Here is a 23,092-nt window from a genome sequence, read left to right as displayed (position 1 = left end):
CCGCGATCCGTCTCCGTCGATGTCCGTCTCCGGAGGAGGGCTGCGAAAAAAGTAAGTCGTTGCTTTACACTGCCAGTCGTCTCTCTCCTCCCCCCGAAGCAAGGCTGCTTTACGCGTCAAAGGCCTTCTCTGCGTCCACAGCAAAGAGCAAAGATGATGCTTGTTGGGATTTAGCATGGTGAGCAAGGTTCAAAGTTTTGCGCACACTGCCTCCAGCCATACGCCCAGCCATACGCCCTGGCATAAATCCAGCTTGATCACTATGTATAAGGAACACTACCACCATCCATAATCCTGGGCTAATATTTTGGCTAAAATCTTCAAATCTACATTAATGAGAGAGCTTGGTCTATATAAACTGCATAAAGTGCGAACCTTTCCCTCCTTGGGCAGCACTTGGATCCCTGCAACATTTGTTACTTTCAAAATTTCTCCTCCCTCCCGCAGTAGTTAAACATTCTAACTAGAGGTTTAACCAACCAGTCTTGAAAGGTTTTGTAAAATGTAATGGGTATATCCATTGATACCTGGGGCATTGCCCATTTTCAGATCATGAATCACCTATAAAACCTCCAAGACAGAGACTGGCTTTTCCATGGCTTCCCTCATCTCTTCTCCCAACGAAGGGAGCATAACCCCCACCAAAATACGTCTCTGTGCCTTCGTCTGATATCCCAGGATCCTTAGCATATAGTTCTTCATAAAAGTAAGTGAACCTTTTCCTTATGTTTGCTCAATCCAGTACATATTTCTCCTCCGATCTTTGATTTTTAAAATCTGAGATTGGAAAGTTTTCTTTTTAGTTTTTGAGCCAAGATTTTGCCAGCCTTATTCTCAGAATCATAGTAAGTTTGCTTAACCCTGTCCAGCTTATAAACTACAGCCTATGCTTCTAAATTTAGTTTATATCTACAATCTTCCAACTCTCTCAAACACCGACTAGATTGCTGTTCATGCCTAAGTTCCACGTCACATATTTTATTTATTTATTTAGGGTTTTTTTATATACCGATTTTCTTGATACAGATCAAATCAACTCGGTTTACATAGAACGATAGTACATTAACAATAACTAGTCAAACCTCAGAAGAGGAGGCAGAGTGGGAGCAGAAGGTAAAAAAGTTACATTATAACAAGGGTGAGTAACTTGGAATTGGAAATGAAGAGAAGGATAACCAAAGTAGAGCAATATAAACAGAGAGAAGGGGCTTGGAGCCAACCTCAGGAGAATAACTCTAGCATTATAACATGATTATGTGACACTTTGCTAGTTTATGAAGTAATATGAGATGATTGAAGCACAGCTGATTGGATAATATCTTGGGAGAATATAGTCTAGGAGACCGGAAAGGCTCGACCGAACAGCCAAGTCTTGAGTTTCTTTTTAAAATTTATGAGGCAGGTTTCCTGTCGGAGGTCTGGGGGTAGTGTATTCCAGATGGTGGGGCCTGCTGTTGAAAAAGCCCGGTCTCTGATTGTTAATCTTTGTACCATTTTGATCGAGGAAACATGAAGGGATCCCTTATAGGCATATCTTAAAGGTCTAGCCGAAGAGTGCAATTTGAGAGGGTGTATCAGGTCTAGGGGAGTCTGGTGGGGGATATTTTTGTGGATGATGGTGAGAGATTTGTGGAGTATTCTAAAATTAACTGGAAGCCAATATTTTGTATCAGTTCCCTCTTACACTTGTCTAGCTGTTTCTTCCTATAGGAAGCCTTAAGACAGTCCCAGAGGACAATTAGTGATGTTTCTTCTATACCATTATTCTCCAAATATTCTGTAATCGTTATTTGTAACCGACAGATTTCTTTATCCAGTAATAAAGCATCATTGAATTTCCAAAAATGGTGTCCTTTATCATTAGCAGTACTCATGACATCCCACTACACTGGGGCACGAACCTGTATCAGCCCCTTTTATTTCAGAGGCCAAAAATTTGTCCACCAGAAAATAATCAATCCGTGTAGGCTGATTAGAGTAAAAGGAGTAGTTTTTAGTAGATGGGTTTAGTACTCTCTAAATGTCAACCAGCTGCCATTTATCCATTTTTTGATTGAGTCTTAGTCTATGGTATTTAGAAGCTTCTCTTGACCCTGAGGAGCTATCAAGGGATGGAAATCTGGTTAAATTAAAATCTCCCCCACAATCAATCTGCCATTTTTGCTGTTCAACATCTGCTAGTCCAGAATGTCAAGGAACTCATCCTGGTTACTATTTGGCGAATAAACACTTTTCATGGCTCAGGGATACCTGAACTATAATATATCGTCTATCCACATCTCTCTGTACTTTTTCCACCTGCACCATTATATCCCCAGATATAAGAATCCCCTCATATGTGGAAACTGCTTAGACAATAATCTCTGATCCGTTTGCGTAAATGACACTCAACGAAAAACCTATGGAAGCCTTCAAGGAAGCTAATTCTTGAAATAGCATTTGTCTTTTAAAGGGTGAGTTCAAACCTTTAACATTTATAGACACAAATCTAATAAATGGCATTTATTAGTAAGGTAAAGTCCCAACAACTCTATACCATCTCCACTCCCCATTCCCAGGCTTCCACTCTGTACATATTGCCCATCAACTGATTCCCACCCATCCGCCCATACTCCACCTCTCATCCAATCCAACAGTATCTTGCTACTAGATATGTCCCGTCCCCATTCTCACTGAGACCCCCCGATATACCTTCCCCCCCTCCCTCCTATACCAAACCCCCTGAACCATCTGTCTGCCACCAACATAGCAGATCCACACCCCACAGAGGAATGGGAATTCTGGATTCCCCATCCTACCCCCATACCCTCTCTCGCTTAACCCTCTAAACGTCTTTCCTAACCAGTAATATACATCAAAGTGATAACTGACAGGGCCTCAGGCCATCATGCTAATCAAAATGATGAGACACACAAACAGAATAAGGACATTACAATGCAGAGAGCTTTCTAATCATAACTCATACTGATGAGCTGACACCACTCAAAATATCTGTATAGTGTCGTGGGGGACAGATCATTGTAAATTGTGATATCATTACCGTCCCAAGAGACTGAGCCCATCTTGCGTGTTAAGTTCATGATCTCCTTTATGAGGTAATTGTGGAAGCACATGATTATATCTCCTGGGACATTCCAAGGAACACCCCCAAAGCCCTGTGCACTCTGTCCAGGACAATCTCTGCTGATCTTCTGTCTCTCCACTTGCCTTTATTTATTTAAAAAGCTTTTATATACCGCTATTTGGATATGACCATCATAACGGTTTACAATATTTAAAATTATCAGACAAATATCAAACAACAGTACAAAATTAAAAAAAAAACCCCGACATTCTTACTTTTCAAAATTAAGTAACTATTACAATTTAAAATCAAATTTAGACTCATTCATCTAAACATTCATCCTGTTTGCAGTCTCAACCCAAATAGTGCATGCTGAAATCTCATTGTTACTGAAAAATGCTTATTCTGTCTCCGTTATATCTGTCCCAAAGGCTTGCTTGTATAGCCACGTTTTGATTTAATATGGCCTAACAATCTTCTGCACCACTGCAGAGGCATTTTCATAAGCATCCATTTCAGGCAGTGGTGCAGAAGATTTGGAACATCTGGATGGATTTTCCAGGTCCTCAAGTTTGTTGGTCATATCCTCATTAACTTTTTGCAGCTCAGACACGGATTTGTTTTAGCTGTGTCACAGTGGTGGCCCGCTCTTCCATATTGGCCTCCACATCTTCCACTCTCTGTGTATAAGCTCTGTCACCGTCTCACACAGCTCATCTTTTATAGATTTAACACCTGCCTATATGTCCCTGAACCAGTTGAAGAAGTCAGCCTTAGTAAGGGCATCCCCCGATTCCACTGCAGGCATCGTGTCCGTCTCACCTAGGCCTGATTCAGCGGTGTCTCCTCCATCAGGTTTGCCACGCGGCTGAGGCCTTCAAAGCAGGATGTGCTTGCATCAAACGAAAACTGACAACGCCATTTTTTAAAGGGCTAACATTCCTGCACATATTTGCCTCTCAGCTCTGGTAAAAATCAGCACTTGTACTCAACTCTGAGCTGCTAAGAAACACTTTTTGAAAGGGGTGGTGAAAGCTTAACCCCTAAGCATTCATTTTGCAGGGATGACATCACTTCGTTAAAAACATTTCTATTTCAGTAGGCATTTACTGAATAAAAGTAACTAATCAGTCTGATGTAATTTTATACTGATCAGGAAGATGGAGTTCATTGCAGTACTTATGTGTTGTTTTGATTAGTTTTATGTTTGGAAGTAGGCAGCTATAAAGTTTGAATACTGTGGGGTCAATGCAGTAAAACGCGCGCTGAAAATGGGAACCGGTATTGAGTGCCCATTGTCTTAACGTGCACACAGTCACATGCCCTAGGCACCCGATGCAATATTTAAATGAGAGGCAGGGTTATAAAGGGCACGCTAAAGGAGAATTTGCATTAGTAGTGCCCAATACTTTATTGCAACGGGTGCCCAATTGCGACGGGCACTCAATAGGAGCATCTGTTTTCATCCCGCTTCTTTTTTTTTTTGTTAGAATTCACTTCAGCAACCTCAGCAAAATATTAGGTGCCCCTTGCTTTGGACATCCAAATTGTGTGGCCGTAAGAAAAGTGGTTTCTTTTAATCAAGTTAAAATATACATTTATTTTTCTCCACCACAAGCAGAACCTTAAAGTGTCACAACGATAAGGAGGAGGACACACTTATCGCACCACAGAGAACCCTATTTTTTAAATTATTTTTCATGCGCCCTTGACTGCGAGTTGACTTTACTCCATTTCCAAGGCTGAAGTTAAATTTGCCGCATTAAAAAGTGTGCGTTGGGCACCCAGCGCTTTCCTGCATTGGGGGGGTGATAGGTAATACCCTCATCTACATGGAATTTACATCTGACGGGCGCTATGGTTTATGCATTTGTTGGAGCTCGTGTTTAGAACGCGCTAATCTCCTTACTGCATCGCGCGCTAGTATAACACATCCAAAACGAGCGCCCAACCACATGCAAACCCGTGTGCTAGGCTGGGCACACTTTATTGCATCGGCCCCTGAGAGAAGGGGAGGCAGGGTAAAGCCGAGTAGGAAGTGAGGATGGGCAGACTAGGCCTTTCTTTACCTGCCACCATATTCTGTTTCTTTGTTTTCGTGCACACCACGGCTTTGCTAACCCGCTGATTTAATTAAAAATAGAACTCATCGATTCTGTCGGCATCCGCTAATGCTATTGCCAAGGTGACCACTTAGACCTCACATTCTTCCATTTTGCTCCAATTAATTTTTATGCATTCCCTTCTCCATAACAATTCATCGGGAGCTTTTGCCACCTATAAGACAAGAGGTTTCAGCCAAAGACAAAGAAGTTCTTGGCTATAAAGCAGCCGGCACAAACAGCCAGTTCTCTGACTCAAACATACTGCTCTTTCCACCCATTTTCTGAAGATAAGAGATTAGCTCCAGAGCCAAACGTAAAGTGCACTGTTAGCAAGTTAAGATTCAACACAGAAACAGGCATTACATTTTTTCTTTTTTTTTTTTTTTTTTTTGCCACCATTCAAGTGTCATTTGATAAGACACTAGCAGCAAAGGCGCCTTGGTGTTTTTTGGCAGATAAGCAATAGGCCGAGCCTAACTTTAGAAGCACTCGTTTAATTAAGTGTTCGTATTATCAGCCTATCACATGCACTCTCTATTTAAATATTCATACGATGAAAGGAGCTATGCTCAAGGGACAGCTGCATTCTTCTTCCTTCTTTGAAATTCCTGCTCCAATATTATATCATTTAAGCTCTCCTTGATAAGTGTTTCAGGATGGCTTCTGAAACCTTCTTTTGCACTGTAAAAGCAGATACAGCACTATCATCTTTATTTCTTCTGTTCTTTTACGCCTCCAGCTCACTCAGAACTGACCTCTATTGGGCAACAGCACCATGAGCCTTCGTTCATAGCTCACCCAGGTTTGTATAATCTTCCCTGGCTCAACCATTGTCATGGCGGTCCTTGGTCAGGAGCCACAGACCACAGTTCCCTCTGGAATCTGATACATGTGCACCCTAATTCCAGCCGGTAGGCATCACCATTGACCAAGGGCTGGGACTCTCTTCCACAGAGGCTGTGAACAACATGATTTTCAACTGAAAAAAAAAAATTCTATGGGTGTAGAATTTTTAGGTTTCTGAAGTAAGGAATGCGCCTCTTCCTCTCTCTGTAACCTGTTCCCAATACGGATGCCCCTACCCAAGTCTATGCTTCTGCCCCTTACGCCCCTCCTGGAACCAGCGCCAGCAATGTTCATCTTCACTACCTTCTCCCGCCGATTACATTTGCACTGTATCCCTCCTCCCATCTTGGTGACATTTGTCCTTCTGTGGCCTCCATAGTGACAATCCTACTCCTCGCTCCCTAGTGACGCTCCTCCACCCCCCATTCCCAATGGCATGTCTCTCTTTCTTCGCTATTCATTCTTTTACAACCTGTGCTCTTTAATCCCAGTGGCAATCCCACAAGGATGTTTTTCCTCCTCCTCCTCTTTCCTCTATACCTGGTGACCCTTCTCTTCCCCCCACCCCTTGCCAATGAGAGTCCTCTTCACTTCTCCCCGTCACATTTGCCTGTTAATTCACTCATCAATGACTCTCCTCTTCACTTCCACCTGACCAATATGACTGCACACACTGGAATGTGGTAACTATGGCAGAGGGATACAAATATATTTCCCTGCAGGAAATTAAGAGAAGATATTTTAAAATTGCAGCAAAATGTTCAATATTCTTCTCCCTTAAAACAAGTATAAGAGTTGAGTTTTGAATTGTTCAGTTACTTTTGAATTATAATGTGAAGGAGATGAGCAGTCCTGAATAATCCAGGAGACTAAGAAAAGACTGAATTAATTGTCCTTGTAAGAGTGTTTATCAAACAGGGTGTTTTTTGCAGGTCTACTGCCTCCAGTAATAAAAGGCAGCCGTGTTTGTGCTTGGCGTTTGCCAGGATTGGGTGGATGGCACATATGCAGTCTCACGCAGCACTACATGCAGTCCATAACCCGAGCCAACAGTGCCACCAGATACAGTGAGTGGCATGACAAGCAGGGAGCCTGAGTCCTGCCCGCTGAAGAGATCTGTGCAGCTGACAGGAAGGTGAGGGCCAGCCTGCCGGAGGAAAGTCTAGGCCCCACAGGTCAAAGCAGAGGAAGAGCTACTGCTGACAGAGGTGGAGATGTAGAGGAGGGAAGGAGGACAAGAAGAAAAGGGGAAGGAAGGGAGTGAGGGGTAAGAGAGGGAAAAGGGTCACAGCAGAGACTGGGAGGAAGAGGATATGGCAAGATGAAAAAGTGAGTCATGCACACCCCATCCACTCACACACACCCACAACCATACACAGAGAGCCCACCAGTCACTGACTCACCTCCGCCAATTCACCTGCACAGCCACAGAGCCCACCCGCTCACTCATTCCCACACTGATTTCCCCCAACACAACGCGCTTACTCCCACCCCCACTTACTTATTCATTCACCCACTCAGAGCCCACGTACTGAGCCAAACACACCCCTTGAACTCACTTGCAGAGACTCGACCTACTCTCACACACTCATATATCCACACACCCCCACCCTAACACCTGCCCCATGCGCCTGCTCCACTGAATAAGCAATACAGTTTACCCCATCATTTTTTATGGGCTTTTCCACCACTGATTTAAATATCCGACTCTCTGTTTAGGCACAACTGTTCCAACAGCAAGAGCATCCTTCTCCTCGTGTCCCCTAACTTCACTCTGCTATCTTGTCCTGTGCATGTCCAGGCATCCTTACACTAAGAGGTTTAGTGTGGAGACTGATACTTCGGAGTACAAAAAAGAACGCACGTGTTTGTAAATGGACTGTACTTCTTGATGAGTAATGAGGCAGATAAAGCAATGGCAGCAAGACAAAGTGCTCAAAGTGGATACAATTTTACTTTTTTTTTTTTTGCATTCTGCATGCCTGAGCCTTCGCTAACTCCTGTATAGTATTATTTTAAACTTTTTACTACCTGTGATTCCACAACGATTTCTATGGAGTTGAGCCATATGAGTGGCTCAAACTAACATCACAACGTGAGCGTGCTCAGTGCATTCCCGAATGCTGGTAGAGTCAGGAAAGCAATTCTGAATAATGAGGGTTGGGCATCATGTAATGATGCCGATAACTTTATTGTGTAATGCCTTGAGGGGGATGTCCTAAAAACCCACTTATTGAGAGCTCATTCATCCATTTCTCAGTCAAGTTTCTAACACAGGATTGGATTATTTTTGTTTACAGGAAGTCAACAAAGACATTTCTGCCAGAAATACGTCAAGTCCAAATCTGAATGAATATAAGCCTAAAATGATTTGCTGTTCATCCAGGCATCAGTTTTCCAAAACAGCTATTCTTTAAACGCATGAAGTGTTAGCTCTAAAGTTAAACGGTTCTTGGAGATATGCAGCAGGAGGACTGGCCTGGTGGCTCAATTCACAGCTCTGCCATGCAGGAAAGACCTGGCTTCAATTCCCGAGCGAATGCTGCAGAAACCGCACTCACGGCACCCGCAAAAGGGAGTCTCGGCCATCTCACAAGGGCGACAGCTAGTGACCAGATTCTGGGGAACAAATTTCACAGGCGAAAACACATTTTTGCACTTGCAATAGCAAAGCAAATAGAGATAAATGCATCTGATCATTGCAATGTGGAGATCCAGAACTACTAGACCTCATTATAGTGCATATACAGACACCATCCGTTTAAGGGCATTTCTGACAGCAGCAGCTATAAACATTGGAAATAAAACCCGGGCAAAGGGAAGAGGGATAATTGACACTTCTTGTAAGTGCCCTGGGATCTTGAGATCCTTTAACTAGAGGCAGGCCGCCCTGTTTGGTGAAGTGCACAACTGTGACCAGCAGCATAAGGCCAGCACCAAAAGGGTGTTGATATTTAAGAAAGTCTCCCCTGTTCAACCAGCCTTCGCCACACAGCAACCTAGGATGAGACTGAGCATTCTTCAAGGAAGTAGGCTTCTCATGGAATAGATCTAACATGAAGGCGGTGCATCTTCCACCAGATTCCTTTAGTGACAAGCGCTTCTAAATATAGGATTATTCTAGCTGTCTGTCAAACTTCCAGAACTTGTTTTTCCTCTAACAGACACTGTTATCAAGGGTATATCTCCCTTGTGGAAGATGTTTGCTGCACTTCCTTAATTCTGTAATCAGATGCATTCTGTGATCATACGTATCATTTGTAAATGATAAAACAACAACTATGATCTAACTCCAAAACACGCAAATGACTGCTGACAAAGGGACCAAGCCCCTCCTCTAACTTCCAGTCCCCCAGGGGATCCTGCCGAGCACAGCCTCAGGGGATTTGTTGTACTATGTGGGGCATATCTCGCATACTCCAACAAGTGATAACAGAACCTTGATTAGGAAGTGACCGCATGAAGCAAAAACTATATTCAGAAAATACTATCCAGATCTCACAGGAATCTATTCTTACTGCCTGCACCCTTGCATGTAGCCAGAGAGCTTCCCTCCTCACAATCATCAGCTATGAACATATCGGGAGGGAAAAGGTTTCACCACCATAGCTCCATCACCTGCCTTTGGGAAGCCAGCTCACACCTTTGAAATGCATAACAAGTACGCTTTCTTCTTTAATAAACCTAAACAATTCCCCATGTGTGATAACTGCAGGTAAATATGTATCTCCCGTACAGCTCTACATCTTATCGAGAGTGGCGATAATGGACAGCAATCCAAGGCAAAATTTTTCCCATTCGGCCCCATTCCTTGGACTGAGCTGGTATAAATGATGCAAAATGATGCATAGCATCTGTGGGATGTACGGTAATGCACAGGGCCAGGTGGCGGACGAATCTGAAACTTGTGAATAGTAATGGAAAGTGTTGAAGCCTTTATGATGGTACCTCTGCTCAAAAGATTCAGACGTCTGCTAATTCGTCCCTTTTCTCTGAACATAAATGATGAAGTTAAAGTTATTAAACCGAGAGACAGAAAAATCCTAGTTTATATATATTTGATATATATATGTATGTATCTGGCAAAGGCATGCACAACTCCAGGGAACATCACCCAGAAGAAACCCAATTAAGGTAGAGTCTTTTTAGACTCCGTTCTGATGACGGCTGTTAAAGCAGAGATAATCCATCTCTGCACCATAGTCAGAATGTGGAGTGAACATTATTCTGTCTCGCTGTAAAGTCCATTATCTCTCCTTCATAGGCTTTTGTCCGGCACTCATAACATATCATGTAACACGGCTAATCTTCTGGCATTTTCTGGAGGAATGCATCTTGAAAGGTTCATCACAGCCTGAGCAAAAGGCTCTCAGCCCCGTCGCCTATCAAGAGCAAAGCAGAACTGAGAACAGAGGGTAAATGCAAAAATCCAGACATATCAGAAAAGAGAAAAAACAGGCTTGTGCTATAGTTCTTTGCTAGACTGGCAAATCTTTCCTAGGCTAAAGTCAAACTGTAATCCACAGCAGGGAACAAATCATTTATATAGATTTTACTATGTTATTTCTAGTAGTATCAATTCCCCTTTTAATACTTTCCAAAATATGGTCTTTGGAAACATAGAAACATAGAAATGACGGCAGAAGACCAATAGGTCTATCCAGTCTGCCCAGCAAGCTTTCACACTTATTTTCTCATACTTATCTGTTACTCCGACTGCTGAGTTCAGGGCCCTTATTGTTAGCTTTTTGATTCTAATTTCCTTCCACCCCCGGCGTTGATGCAGAGAGCAGTGTTGGAGCTGTATCAAAGTGAAGTATAAGGTTTAATGTCTGAGGGTAGTAACTGTCGTATCGAGCAAGTTACCCCGATGTTTGTGTACTCATACTGCTCAGATCAATGCCTTGTTAGATGTTGACTGGATCTAAATCCTATTTCTTCATTCCCCCTGCCGTTGAAGCAGTGAGCTGCACTGGATATGCATTCAAAGTAAGTATCAGCCTTAATTTGTTAGGGGTAGTAACCACCGCAATACGCAAGCTACTCCCTCGCTTATTTGTTTACCCAGACCGTGCAATTCAGTCCTTTGTTGTTGTCTGAATATAAATCCTCTTTTCTTCATTCCCCTGCCGTTGAAGCAGTGAGCTGCGCTGGATATGCTTTCCAAGTGAAGTAACAGGCTTAAATGTGTTCGGGGTAGTAACCACCGCAACAAGCATGCTACTCCCACGATTATTTGTTTACCCAGACTGTGCAATTCAGTCCTTGTTGGTTGTATGTATATCCTCTTATCTTCATCTCCCCCCCCCCCCCCCCCCCCCCGTTGAAGCACAGATAACGTTGAAGCAGAGATTTACACTGGATATGCATTGAAAGTGAAGTATGAGACTTAATTGGTTTGGGGTAGTAACCGCCACAACAAGCTACTCCCACGCTTATTTGATTACCCAGACTGTGCTACCTTGTTTGTTGCCTGAATGAAATCCTCTTTTCCACATTTCCTCTTGCCGTTGAAGCATAGAGCAATGTTGGAGTCTCATTAACCGTGTGAATGTTTATTGAATAAGGGTATTAATCACCAGGTAGTAGCCATCATTCCTGCAAGCCACCCCTATACCTCTTCTATTCATTCCTATCCTCCAGGCTTTATGGATTCACAGTGTTTATTCCTACAAGCCATCCCCATACCTCTTCTCTTCATTCCCATCCTCCAGGCTTTATGGATCCACAGTGTTTATCCCACGCCCCTTTGAAATCCTTCACAGTTTTGGTCTTTACCACTTCCTCCGGAAGCGTGTTCCAGGCATCCACCACCCTCTCCGTGAAGAAATACTTCCTGACATTGGTTCTGAGGTTTCCTCCCTGGAGTTTTAAATCGTGACCCCTGGTTCTATTGATTTTTTTCCAACAGAAAAGGTTTGTCGTTGACTTTGGATCATTAAAACCTTTCAAGCATCTGAACGTTTGTATCATATCACCCCTGCTCCTCCTTTCCTCCAGGGTATACATATTTAGATTCTTCAGTCATTCGATGAGGACCGTTCACCTTTTTGGTCGCTCTTCTCTGGACCACCTCCATCCTGTCTCTGTCCCTTCAGAGATACAGTCTCCAGAACTGAGTAAGGTACTCCAGGTGAGGCCTCACTAATGAACTGTACAAGGGGATAATTACTTCCCTTTTCTTATCGAAATTCCTCTCTCTATGCAGCCCAGCATTCTTCTGGCTTTAGCTATCGCCTTGTCACACTGTTTCGCCGACTTCAGATCGTTAGACACTATCACCCCCAGGTTTCTCTCCTGCTCCGTGCACATCAGCCCTTCACCCTCCATCGAATACAATTCTTTCAGATTTTCACAGCCCATATGCATGACTCCGCACTTCTTGGCATTGAATCTCAGCTGCCATAACTTCGACCAGTCTTCGAGCTTCCTTAAATCCCGTCTCATTCTCTCCACTCCTTCCGGCGTGTCCATTCTGTTGCACATCTTAGTATCATCTGCAAATAGACAAATCTTACCTTCTATCCCATCCGCGATGTCACTCACAAAGATATTGAACAGGACCGGTCCCAACATCGACCCTTGCGGCACTCTGCTCATCACTGCTCTCTCTTTAGAGTAAGTTCCATTTACCATAACACATTGTCTTCTGTCCTTCAACCAGTTTGCTATCCAGGCTACCACCTTGGCACTCACACCCAAGCTTCTCATTTTATTCACAAGCCTCCTGTGCGGGAACATATCAAAAGCTTTGCTAAATCCAAGTAGATGACATCAAGCACTCTTCCTCGATCCAATTCCTTAGTCACCCAATCAAAAAAGTCGATCAGATTTGTCTGACAGGATCTTCCCTTGGTGAAACCATGCTGCCTCTGGTCCATCAATACTGCTGCTTGTAGAAAGTTCACTATTCTTTCCTTTAGCTGCGACTCCAATACTTTTCTCACCACCAAGGTGAGGCTAACTGGCCTGTAGTTCCCAGCCTCCTCTCTGATTCCGCTCTTGTGAAGTGGGACCACCGTCGCTCTTCTCCAATCACTCGGCACCACTCCCGTTTCCAGGGAACTATTGAACAGGTCACACAGCGAAGTCGCCAGCACATCTCTGAGCTCCCTCAGTATCCTGGGATGAACCTCATCAGGTCCCATGGCTTTGTCCACCTTCAGTTTTCCCAGCTCTTCCCATACATTATCTTCCGTAAACGGAGTTTCATCCATTCCGCTCCCCTCCAGTTTCTTGTTAACTAGCGTCGGTCCTTCTCCGGGGTCTTCTTTAGTGAATACTGAACTGAAGTATTCGTTTAATATTTCTGCCATTTCTTCATCTGTCTTCGCCCATTGATCCTTTTCACCTTTCAATTTCAGTATACCACTTTGGACTTTTCTCCTTTCACTGATGTATCTGAAAAATGTTTTGTCACCTCGCTTTACCACTTTGGTAATCCTTTCTTCTGCTTAAATTTTCGCTTTCTTGATTGCTTTCTTCGTCTCCCTCAGTTCCACCAGATATTCTTCCTTGTGCTCCTCTCTTTGGGATTCTTTATATTTCTTGAATGCTGTTCTTTAAGCTTTTATTTTGTCTGTCACCTCCTTTGAGAACCAGATAAGTTTCATTTTTCTCTTGCTTTTCTTTACTTTTCTAACATATAGATTAGTTGCCTTAATAATTGTTCCTTTTAGTTTGGTCCACTGTTGTTCCACATCTCTCTTGTTCTCCCAGCCTTCTAGTTCTTCCTCAAGGTACTTCCCCATTTCATCAAAGTCCGTGTTTTTGAACTGCAAAACTCAGGTCTTCGTGCTACTTCTCCGTATACTATTTGAGATATGAAACCAGTATGAGGTGCCCACCTCATACTGGTGCTGAGGTGGGCACCTACCTGGACATTAGAGACATTTTCTCCATTAGTGAGAACTAAATCAAGTATAGCTCCCTCCCTCGTGGGTTCCATTACCATTTGTTTGAACAGAGCCCCTTGCAGGACATCCATTATCTCTCTACTACTGTTAGATTCTGCAGAAGGGATTCTCCAGTCTATGTCTGGCAGATTAAAATCTCCAACAATCACCACTTCTCCCTTCTTTCCCATCTTTTGGATGTCTTCAACCAGATCTTTGTCAAGCTCTTCCATTTGATTTGGAGGCCTGTAAACCACTCTATGTTTCTATGTTTCTAGTAGTATCAAGTCCCCTTTTAATGCTTTCCAAAATATGGACTTTGGAAATAATTATGTAAAAGGGCTTCGTCTCTGCCTATTCATCTCTCCGGGGCAAAAGAAATGTCCAAAAGATGGGATGCAAAGACACCAAATTTGGCAAGCTGAAAGAAAATGGTAATGTCTTAGATGCTTTTGAAACCTCAAAGCATCAGGTCAATATTTTCAGAGAACATCTCTCAAAACATCCTCATTGTTTTACTACATCCATCCCCAGCAGCTCGGCCCAGAGCAAATCAGACTGAGACAGAGGTGAAAAAGAAAACTAAAGAAGCTGGTATAGAATGGCGCAGAAAGTCACCTCCCCCTGTAAAGGAGTGTCCCTGGAAACCGCCCTTAACCAATGCTGAACCAGGCATTTAGCCAGGTCCACCTTAAGAAGCATAGACAGACAGGTAGTTCTAAGAGCAGGGTTCACAGAACAGGAATAAATGTGCAGGCTCAGGGGAGGGGAGAGGAGGGAGAACACGTGGTCCTGAATGTGAATGCTGAGTTGATTTACACTGCGGGAGGTAAACAGTTTGGACTCGCACTATGTTTATGTTATAAATAAAGCACTCCTAAGACTGTTCGGCTATGTCACACCTCGCCATACTTTCCAACCCTCACCCTGCACAGATACTGGCCCCCTTGCCTAGGCACACAGGCACACACACAACTCTACGTTGTACAGGTATTAATGCCCAGTCCTTCAGGGCTGCAAAGGGGTCAGGTTTGCAAGATATCCCTAATGAATATGCATGAGAAAGATGTATTTATTTATTTGGTATTTGTTAACTGCTCTTTCTGACGATTGAGGCGGTGTACAATTCAAATCTATCTAATGCAAATTCAATGGGGATATCTTGAAAACCTGACCTGTTGACAGCTCTCGAGGACTAGACGTGGATGCTACCGCTATATTGCATTCATTTATTTCACATCACTGAAAAAACTGGAGGCAGATTCCTAATGCAAAAGCACTGATAATAACAAACAGCTATAGAACTTACAATGATATAATTGATATCTAAGATTTCCACCTTCCCAGTGTAAACACCTGGCAGTATTCAAATATTTCTTGTAAGGGAAGGCCCTTCGAATACATTTGGAAAATTTACATGAAAAAACAGTTGGAAACTCAAGCAGAGCCTTTACTTTGAAAGTGCTTTCCAAGATAAGCTCTGTGAGGGAACTAGAGGAATTTGTAGGACGTCTACGTCCCCTGTTCATTAGAATTTGGGCTTAGGGAATTTGGAGGGAGTTGTAAATTGCCCCTGCTGTAAAATACGCAGGTGGGAGATTTTGTTTTAGAAGGGAAACAAGGGCGCTGACTTCCAGCTTGGACCCAGACGTCAAGCTGGAGACAGCCGGAGTAAACTTTGCTCTGCTCAGGTACTAATGTTCTGGTTAAACCATAGTTATTAAGCAGCCAGCAGCACTCCTTTCATCCAATAACAAAATCCACTTGCAAAATTAGCTGTCATAAATGAAATATCTCAAATATCTTGTTGTGGGGGGTAAAACAGTATGGCATGTAAAAACCCCACTACTCTGTCCTACAGATCTGTGTTGGGCAGCATTCCTGAAACCATGCCTCTGCATGTTTTCACCACTTTTTATCTTTGCAGTATAGCTTGTTTTCAGTGAACTGATTCTGATGCATTTACTTTTCGCAAATACTTTACATCCCAGATTAGGAAGACAAACACAAATAATTTAGCTTGGAGGCATAACCTCAAAGTACTTTAAACTGGGTGTAATTTAAAAGGATTATCCACTAATTCAGATTATCCACTAATTCAGGTTCTATCTTCCTGAAAAAAAGATTTGTAACCACAGCCCTCACTAATAACTTTACCACAAGCTTGTTGGAGGCTAATAACATTACCGCAAGTTCTTTAGCAGAGTGATTTAGGAACATTTCCCCTTATACTGCAATAATTCTACAACACCTCTATATGTCATTACATACAATCTACTATATAAATTCTGGCAGAAAAAATATAACACAAAATAAACTGGTGTACTATATCCAGATTGCAAGACATCCCTAGTTAATCAGTCTAATTCTTCTTTCTCATGTAGACGCCACAACATACAGTTGGAGTGTAGTTACGGTAAGTTCTTTATGAATGACTCAAAAGTGCAGCAGCTTTTCTGTGTGTGTGTGTGTGTGTGTGTGTGTGTGTGTGTGTGTGTGTGTGTGTGTGTGTAAGTGAGAGAGACAGAGAGAGACCATATGTGGGTCGAGGTATGTATGTAGTTATATCCCCCCTATTAAACCTCTCCAATGGAAAACTGTTGCTATGGATCTTTGGAATGTCACTATCTTTACTAACTCCTCGTTTTGGAGCATCCTCTTGTTCTGTATTTTTAGGTGTCCATCATGAATCAAGCTTGCTGCTTGCCAGAGTTTGGCTTTGCCTTGCTTCTACAGGTTTGCAGTTCAGCCTATGCTTTTAAATCACAGGAGTTTTCATGTGCACTGCCCCAGAGACCTGCTCTATTTTTAACAACCACTTTGGGGAAGGGTCACAAGGCCACATGGCCATGTTTCAATGCATATCCAGCGTAGCTCTCTGCTTCAACGGCAGGGGGAATGAAGAAAAAATGATTTATATGCAGACAACAGCAAGGACTGAATTACATAGTCTGGGTAAACAAATAAGCATGGGTGTAGCTTGCTTGTTACGTTGGTTACTACCCTGAATCAATTAAGCCTGATACTTCACTTTCAATGCATATCCAGCGTAGCTCTCTGCTTCATCGGCAGGGAGAATGAAGAAAAGTGGATTTATATTCAGACAACAACCAACAAGGACTGAATTGCACAGGCGAGGTATACAAATAAGCGTGGGAGTATCTTGCTTTTTGCGGTGGTTACTATCCCTAACCAATTAAGCTAGATACTTCACTTAGATGCAGTTCCAGCACTGCTCTCTACATTAATGGCGGGGGTGGAAGGGAAATAGAACCAAAAGGTTACCAAGGGCCAAGAGTAACAGATAAGTATGAGGAAAAAAAAAATTGTGAAAGCTTGCTGGATGGGCCGTTTGGCCTTCTTCTGCCATCATTTCTATGTTTCTATATAATAGTAGCTGTAGCCTTCAGCAAGTGTGCTCCATCTACTCACAGTCCCTGCAGTTGCTCCCCCCTCCCCCTCCCCTACCTTCCTGTTAAGGAAATCTATTCCAGAGGAGATTGTGGCAGCTGAAAGGACAATGTACAGGAGCCTCACAGTATCATGCTCATTTGAAGGCTGCAATTACTACTGTCCCTGAAAGCAGCCAAAGCCAGGATGCCCCATGCACTTCTACCAGAATGCAGATCAGCTAAGTGGAGAGGCACACCGATATGCCGAGGTGAGGTGGGGGGAGGGGGGGGGGGTAGATGCAGTGATAGATAGATGTGTAGTTGCACTCCCAAGTAACACATTTTTGCAAGCAGCATTCTAAAAGGTTGTGCTTATTATCCCTTGCTTTCTTGAATTCCATTACTGTTTTTGGCTTCCACCACCAGGAGGCTATTTCATGTATCCACCATCCTTTCTGAAATATTTCCCCTATGTTATTCTTGAGTCTACTACCTCCTTTTAGCCTGTTTCCTTTTATTCTAGAAGTTCCTTTTCACTGAAAGGTGTTTGCTTCCTGTGCACTATTAGTACTTTGAGGTATTAGAGCATCTCAGTCATATCTTCCCTCTCTTCACTCTTCCAGTGTATTATATAATTTGGTTCTTGAGCCTCATTCCATAGAAACATAGAATATGACAGCATATAGGAACCATAAAGACCCAGCTAGTCTGCCCAAATTGCTTCCATTTATATTATCAGGGACCAAAGTTAAACTCTGGCTTTCCCTTCTCTTCTTCACAAGGCTTATGTGAAGACCTGTCAACATTTTGGCAGACCTTCTCTGGAGTATCTCTACTCTATTCCTCTTTGAAGTTGTGGCCTGGAGAACTGGACACTGATGAGGTCCCACCAATGACTAGGCATTAGATTACCTCTACAATGGCGGCATCTGCTAATATTGTTGCACAGGAGGTGGACCCTTGGGCCGAGGTGGGGTTCATGCTACCCGTAGGAAGGATCCTAAGGGTCCCCACTATCAACAGGTGAAATGGGCTGATGGACGAAGGCCGACTGGAGCTTCACCAATACCAGTCCTCATTCCCCACGGGTTGAGCCTTTGGGTACCGGGGCCAGATGGGCTTAGGTGGGCCTCCATATGTCATCATCGATGGAAGGATAGAGAGGTCAGCCCAGAGGTCACCAAAGCCCAGAGGTCAGCAAAGCTTGGAAGTCTGTACTGGACGAAGTGGAGTCCCAGAGACCTGGGCGCCAATAGAACCAAAGTCAGACAGGGTGCGCCCAAGCAAGAACAGGCCAAAGCCTGAATAGGCCAAGTCCAGGACGTAGACAGTAGAGGCGTCATAGAGAAAGCTGGAGTCAGGGCTGGCAGCAATCAAGGAGCGGTGGCAAGGCAAGGCTGAGTTCTGAGCTAGAAAAAGATCAATAGTAGATCAATAAGTAGAGGTCTGGAAGGAGAAGATCAGTAGCGTAGTCAGGCAAAGCAGAGGTCTGGACTAGGAGAAGATCAGTAGCGTAGTCAGGCAAAGCAGAGGTCTGGACTAGGAGAAGATCAGTAGCGTAGTCAGGCAAAGCAGAGGCCGGGTTCAGAAGATCAATAGCGTGGTCAGATGAAGCAGAGGTCGGGTCCAGGAGAAGATCAATGGTGTGGTCAGACGAAGCAGAGGTTGTGTCCAGGAAGTCAATCTGAAGAAGGGCAAGAAATCAATAACACAGGAACGAAAGAGAACAGGAACAGGAACTCACAGGAATCAGGATCCAGAAATGTAGGAGAATCACCAGGAGGCAACAAAGTACACGACCAGTGTGGAGACCTGTTGCAAAGGCGACTATCAGGAGCTGAGCCTGGCCTTATATACACCGGAGCTTCAGCGACGTCATCATCTGGGGCCACGGCCAAGTTCCCGCTGCAGGCCTTTTAAAGGTAGCCATGATGCGCGCTGGATGGCGGCGTCTCTCCGCGGACCATACGGAGAGGCCCATCGTGGAGCACAGAGGCCTGCTGCAGTAGCTGGAGCACCGGGGATGGCCCGAGGATGTAGCCAGCGGCCCACCGCCGCTATAGACATGGAACTAGACGCTGGATTTGGCAATGGAGGGTGAGAGGGTTGGGCCACGGGCCTGCAGAGGCCAGCACACGCAACAGTAGTAGAGCGTTTTCCAACCACTGTGTCTTCAGACCTGATCAGGTGTGCCACGAAGTCACTGCTGCCTGTTGCTCAGACCCAGAACAGCACATGGGGTCTGCTCTCAGAAACTTGCAGCAACAAGTGACACCAGCAGTGGCTTTTAAATTTGCAGGAACTCTTTCCTGAGAACATGTGTAATCAAACAGGCCTCTTCTTAGCTACAGCATGAGATTCAGAGCGTAGTAATTAATGGGCAGCACGATGGGCATGTAATAGTTGGGCCCTGCTTTGTTCAGCACACAGATTGCACACAGCACCTCCTCATCGCTCCCATCCTAAGCTCCTCCTTCGAGTCCTTTCAGACTCTGTCTTCTCCCCAAGCCGAGTGAGACAGAGAGAGTGTGCACCAAGCACTGGAGTGATTAGAGCAGCACAGTGGAGGAGATCTGGCAGTCAAGGTAACTAACTGAGCCAGCTGCACCACACCTTCTACCTTCTCCTAATTTTTATATATAGGGAGATAAGCCAGTAACTAGAAGTTATAGACTAACCCAGAGGTTCACTACTTTCATATCACAGAACATTAGTATACACAATGGGACTTCCACCTGGATTCCACACCATCATTTGGCCCCTTAGCCATCTAAATGACAAGAACATCTTCCTGGGGTCCCAGCCAACCTTTTGAACTCCCCCTTAAGGACCAATTCAGATCCTCAGAGGCAGGTCCATATACCAAGCTATCGGTAATCAATGAATCTCTAAATGAACAGAAGCAGACACAACCTCTGCAATTTTTAATGCAAGGTTACTATTTGCAGATTTTAACAGGTTGAATTTATTTATGCCACAGTTTTTCTGTTCTGCATCTTCCTCCACAAGTCCAGTATGGAGGTATGTGCAAAAGTTTAGACATCCTTTCAAGCAGTGGTTTCCTTTAGCAGAAACAAAAAATGTTTCCTGTAGCCAGCTTAGAGTATTTCCAATCTTGCTTTGGGAATTTTTCCCAATCTCCCTTGCACAACTTTTCTCTTAGGTCTCTTCACATGCACTCCCTACAGAGTCTCCCCACAGATTTTCAATACTATTCAAGTCGGGGGCCATTCCAAAAACTTCATCTTTCTTTCTTGTGAGTACTTTATTGCTAATGACTGGGCTAGGCGAAAAGAGAAAGGGATATTAAAAAGAAACAGGTGAAAAAAATCCTTGGGTAGTCGCAAATAAAAAGTCCATGGTGCTACAGCCAAAAAAAATAAGGGGATGGGAGGGAAAGAGGAAATTACAGACCAAAAAAAAACCTCTCAGCATGTATATTATATCCAACCTTCAAATGACATTGCCTTTGCACCAGGTCCTTGATATTATCATGAATCCTCACACCAAGCCATTCTGGTGTGACTGGAACCACGCTAAAGTTCACCTTATCAAGCAAAGTCCCAGTAAAATCAACAGGATTTTGTGTGGCATCCCTAACATGCACATAAGAACACGCATGGCAAAGTTAGGAAACATACCTCGGGTTTACAGGACAGACAAGCAGCTAATGCACAACGCATCGCATAACCACCAGCTGGCGCTCAGTTTAACCTTCTCTGTGCCTTTGAACACCCACCCTTAATTGCTCTGCCCGCCTGGCCTGTTGAAAGCACCACTAATATAATTTGTGCAGTCCTCAAACTTAAGGTGGCAATTCCTAAAAGATTTTCTGCCCAAGCAGACTACCTGACTACCTGTCCTAGACCTCTTTCCTGTTTCCCAGGTCTGCCAGACACAAGGAGACACTGAAGATGTTGATCTAGCCCTGGTATGGATCCATTTCATGTATGGAAATCAGGCCTTGGTTCTGATTTCCATGCATGCAGTGGGGCACAACCAGGACTGGGGTCAGCATATTTTGGTTTACCTGGGTGGCATGGTACCTTCAACACTTGTTACTTTAAAAAAAATAAAGTAATGAGTCAACTTGGAGAGTGTCCAATCTTTTCCATGAGCCAAATTCAAGTCTGAAATATTTTTTATCTGTTAAAATCAGCAAATAATAATTTTGCATTGAACATGGCAGAAAGCTGGGTTTCATTTTGTACCATGTAGACACTGTGTCAGCTTCTTGTTCACTTAGAGATTCACTGAAACATACAATTTGAACAGGGGCATCTAAACACTTGCACACAACTGTAGGTAATAAAAATATGAATGGTATGGCAGGCAGTGCTCGGAAAAGGATTGAGAGGTTGGATACAAGGCATGGGGGAGTGGGAAGGTTGCTTATAGGAATCTGTATGATTTGGATGAATCTCAACTAGGCAGACTGGATGGGACATTTTGACCTTTATCTTCCGTCATTTACTATTTATTGATTGATTAATTAAAAGCATTTACATTCAGCCAAATATAATTAAAATTGCGCAATGTGGCATACAAAAGAAAAATCAAACAGGAAAGAGCACCTTGATCAGGGAGAAGAAGGCTACCCCCAACCCATTCAAAGTCCTCTCCCCCTCGCCACAGAAGAGTGGAGCTGTGTGTGGGCTTCAGGGATGCCCTTCCCTCCCTCCACTGGAGAGGAGTATATCATGACAGAGAGGGATTTCCTCCCCAGATCACACAAGCTCTGCATGCAGGCCTTCGGGAATCTTTCCTATCAAAATCCTGTAATCCCTGTTGCCATGATTTTATGATGTAATGGCAATCCTGAATTCCATCAATCAAACACCGATACAGGGATTACAAAACATCCTTTGACTGATCCCATCCTATTAAAAATAAATATCGGGGCCAGCCCTTGGGTTCAATGGCTTTGCTGTGCCCTGCCATTCGGAGGGTCCCCAGTTCCACTCCCAGATTGGGTCTTCTCCACCCTGGGATGTCTGGGGCTTGGGATGAGGTGGAGGCAGCAGAGGTAGCATTCACAGTCCCTTGGGGAGGGGAACAGGAGTCACGGTAGTCATTAAAGGTAGCCAGATTTAAAGCCCATAATACTGGGGTCCGGAAGGAGTCCCAGTTTATGGCTCTTAGCTCATGGCCATTGCTGTAATGAGCAGACTAAATACAGCTGGGGGGAGGGTGGCTATTAAAATAGGGGGAAAAAATCCTCAAGTAGTTCATGGCACCAGAATCCCAGCCCTGGTTCCAACTGAGCTGGAAGGAAAAGGAGAAAGGAGGTACTGCTGAGCAATAAATAAAACAAAACCAAACATACATTTTACATTATTTTTCAATTTCCATTTAATTTGAATAACATGGGGCGATTTTCCCCAGCCGAACCCAGTGCAAGGTACGGCAGCAAATGCAAATTTCCCTGGTAAAGGAGAGGCACCTTTGACATTGTCCCCCTCTTGTGAAGATACGATCCGGCTGGATCACGACTTCTATCTCTCCCCGTGACTGCCCAGCACGCTGCCGACTCCACAAGGCCCTTTGCTTAACAGCGGGGCCCTGCGCGCCAACATCGCTGTTCTGCTTACAGCGCCACGTGAGCGACGGGCCCCGCCGCCGCGCGCTCCCAGTCCCCTCGGGTTCTTAAACTTATATCCATTGAAGCCGGCTGGGCAATGCGCCTCTGAATTTGGAACGCGAGAGTCCTACTTCAAATCTACAGTGGAAGTTGGTGAAAAAAAAATAAAAATCAATAGCTCCTACAGAAATGTATTCATTTAAAAAGTG

General features: G+C 43.9%; 1 protein-coding gene across 6 annotated transcripts in view; it reads right to left on the bottom strand.

Moving 5' to 3' along the window:
* Nucleotides 1-23,092, bottom strand: part of CEP85L (centrosomal protein 85 like) — a 382,914-nt gene that overhangs the window by 115,934 nt on the left and 243,888 nt on the right. The window lies entirely within an intron of this gene.

This window comes from Rhinatrema bivittatum, chromosome 3, assembly GCF_901001135.1.
Source record: "Rhinatrema bivittatum chromosome 3, aRhiBiv1.1, whole genome shotgun sequence".
Taxonomy (NCBI): Eukaryota; Metazoa; Chordata; class Amphibia; order Gymnophiona; family Rhinatrematidae; genus Rhinatrema; species Rhinatrema bivittatum.
The sequence above is the reverse complement of the archived record's forward strand: the minus strand, read 5'-3'. Positions and strand labels throughout refer to the sequence as shown.